At 50.3% G+C, this 2,500-nt stretch overlaps 4 non-coding genes across 4 annotated transcripts; 1 reads left to right on the top strand and 3 right to left on the bottom strand.

Moving 5' to 3' along the window:
- Positions 1 to 820: 820 nt before the first annotated feature.
- On the bottom strand, positions 821 to 892 carry trnae-uuc (transfer RNA glutamic acid (anticodon UUC)). Its single transcript has one exon. It is a non-coding gene; the product is annotated as a tRNA-Glu (tRNA).
- Positions 893 to 1,226: 334 nt separating this feature from the next.
- On the bottom strand, positions 1,227 to 1,299 carry trnar-acg (transfer RNA arginine (anticodon ACG)). The gene has a single exon. It is a non-coding gene; the product is annotated as a tRNA-Arg (tRNA).
- A 116-nt stretch (positions 1,300 to 1,415) lies between these two features.
- On the top strand, positions 1,416 to 1,487 carry trnae-cuc (transfer RNA glutamic acid (anticodon CUC)). Its single transcript has one exon. It is a non-coding gene; the product is annotated as a tRNA-Glu (tRNA).
- Positions 1,488 to 1,596: 109 nt separating this feature from the next.
- On the bottom strand, positions 1,597 to 1,683 carry trnay-gua (transfer RNA tyrosine (anticodon GUA)). The gene is given in 2 exon segments: positions 1,597 to 1,632; positions 1,647 to 1,683. It is a non-coding gene; the product is annotated as a tRNA-Tyr (tRNA).
- Between the last annotated feature and the right edge of the window lie 817 nt (positions 1,684 to 2,500).

Raw genomic sequence — 2,500 nt, 5'->3', positions numbered from 1 at the left:
TGAAGCTCTGTTGGCCGCTTTCAGAAGGCCGGCCCCCCCAAAAAAGGTGGGCACGTGAAAAACAACCTCCTTCGAGCCGGAGTCGAACCAGCGACCTAAGGATTGCCAACGCTCCTCCTACAGTCCTCCACTCTACCAGCTGAGCTATCGAAGGCGCAGGTCTGTGGGGTCACAACCTCGGCCTGTGGGGTCACAACCTCGGCCTATTAGGTTTCTGCAGCTCGACTGCTGGCCAAAAAACGGCTTTCGACGCAGGAAGACGTGTGGCCCTTTTTCGTAGAGGGAAGCACAGAGGAGCCCACCTTCCAATACCGGGAGTCGAACCCGGGCCACCTAGGTGAAAACCAGGAATCCTGGCGGTAGACCATATGGGAACTGGTCAGTGGAAGCCTTGTCCGGGTAAAAAAAAAGATTCCAAAAATACTCACGCCACGCATTCGAAAAAACAAGTGTGGTCTTGCATTGTGACCGTTATCTCAAGGAAAAACAGCCTATCGCCCGTCTGTCAAGGTACAGAAATGAAAAAATCACGAGATTAACAATGAAACTGAGACGCGGTTTTAACCGGGTAAGTTGCTGATTATTGGCTAGTTTGGATTTCATTTCGTGGGAACTGGTCAGCGGAAGCCTTGTCCGGGTAAAAAAAAAGATTCCAAAAATACTCACGCCACGCATTCGAAAAAACAAGCGTGGTCTTGCATTGTAACCGTTATCTCCTGACCGGTAGCAAAGAGGAGCCCGCCTTCCCATACCGGGAGTCGAACCCAGGCCGCCTGGGTGAAAACCAGGAATCCTGACCGGTAGCAAAGAAGAGCCCGCCTTCCCATACCGGGAGTCGAACCCGGGACGCCTGGGTGAAAACCAGGAATCCTGACCGCTAGACCATATGGGAACTGGTCAGCGGAAGCCTTGTCCGGGTAAAAAAAAATTCCAAAAATACTCACGCCACGCATTTGAAAAAACAAGCGTGGTCTTGCATTGTAACCGTTATCTCAAGGAAAAACAGCCTATCGCCGGTCTGTCAAGGTACAGAAATGAAAAAATCATGAGATTAACAATGAAACTGAGACGCGGTTTTAACCGGGTGAGTTGCTGATTATTGGCTAGTTCGGATTTCATTTCGTGTCCAACTTTTTCTCAAAGCTCGGGTGGCACGTAGGAATAGGGCAACAATTCGGCAAGCCTGTGACATCAAAACCAAACTGCATTACGCAAAAATCAGAGAGCGAGCCAGCCAGGAGTCGAACCTAGAATCTTCTGATCCGTAGTCAGACGCATTATCCATTGCGCCACTGGCCCACCGCCTGGGGATCCTCGTGCTTGCAGCCCGACTCGTTGGTTTTCGACGTGACAGAAGCCTGTATTGCTGTCTGCTTGTTCTCATGTTATTAGCAGGCCAGCATTAGATCGGCTCTTCCCTGGTGGTCTAGTGGTTAGGATTCGGCGCTCTCACCGCCGCGGCCCGGGTTCGATTCCCGGTCAGGGAAAGCTCTTTTGCCCCCCCTCCCCCCCAATGGCGGACTGTGAAATCAAGCTCTGTTGGCCGCTTTCAGAAGACCGGCACCCCCAAAAAAGGTGGGCACGTGAAAAACAACCTCCTTCGAGCCGGAGTCGAACCAGCGACCTAAGGATTGCCAACGCTCCTCCTACAGTCCTCCGCTCTACCAGCTGAGCTATCGAAGGCGCAGGTCTGTGGGGTCACAACCTCGGCCTGTGGGGTCACAATCTCGGCCTATTAGGTTTCTGCAGCTCGACTGCTGGCCAAAAAACGGCTTTCGACGCAGGAAGACGTGTGGCCCTTTTTCGTAGAGGGAAGCACAGAGGAGCCCACCTTCCAATACCGGGAGTCGAACCCGGGCCACCTAGGTGAAAACCAGGAATCCTGGCGGTAGACCATATGGGAACTGGTCAGTGGAAGCCTTGTCCGGGTAAAAAAAAAGATTCCAAAAATACTCACGCCACGCATTCGAAAAAACAAGTGTGGTCTTGCATTGTGACCGTTATCTCAAGGAAAAACAGCTTATCGCCCGTCTGTCAAGGTACAGAAATGAAAAAATCATGAGATTAACAATGAAACTGAGACGCGGTTTTAACCGGGTAAGTTGCTGATTATTGGCTAGTTCGGATTTCATTTCGTGGGAACTGGTCAGTGGAAGCCTTGTCCGGGTAAAAAAAAGATTCCAAAAATACTCACGCCACGCATTCGAAAAAACAAGTGTGGTCTTGCATTGTGACCGTTATCTCAAGGAAAAACAGCCTATCGCCCGTCTGTCAAGGTACAGAAATGAAAAAATCACGAGATTAACAATGAAACTGAGACGCGGTTTTAACCGGGTAAGTTGCTGATTATTGGCTAGTTTGGATTTCATTTCGTGGGAACTGGTCAGCGGAAGCCTTGTCCGGGTAAAAAAAAAGATTCCAAAAATACTCACGCCACGCATTCGAAAAAACAAGCGTGGTCTTGCATTGTAACCGTTATCTCCTGACCGGTAGCAAAGAG

Source organism: Garra rufa, chromosome 2 (assembly GCF_049309525.1).
Source record: "Garra rufa chromosome 2, GarRuf1.0, whole genome shotgun sequence".
Lineage (NCBI taxonomy): Eukaryota > Metazoa > Chordata > Actinopteri > Cypriniformes > Cyprinidae > Garra > Garra rufa.
The sequence above is the reverse complement of the archived record's forward strand: the minus strand, read 5'-3'. Positions and strand labels throughout refer to the sequence as shown.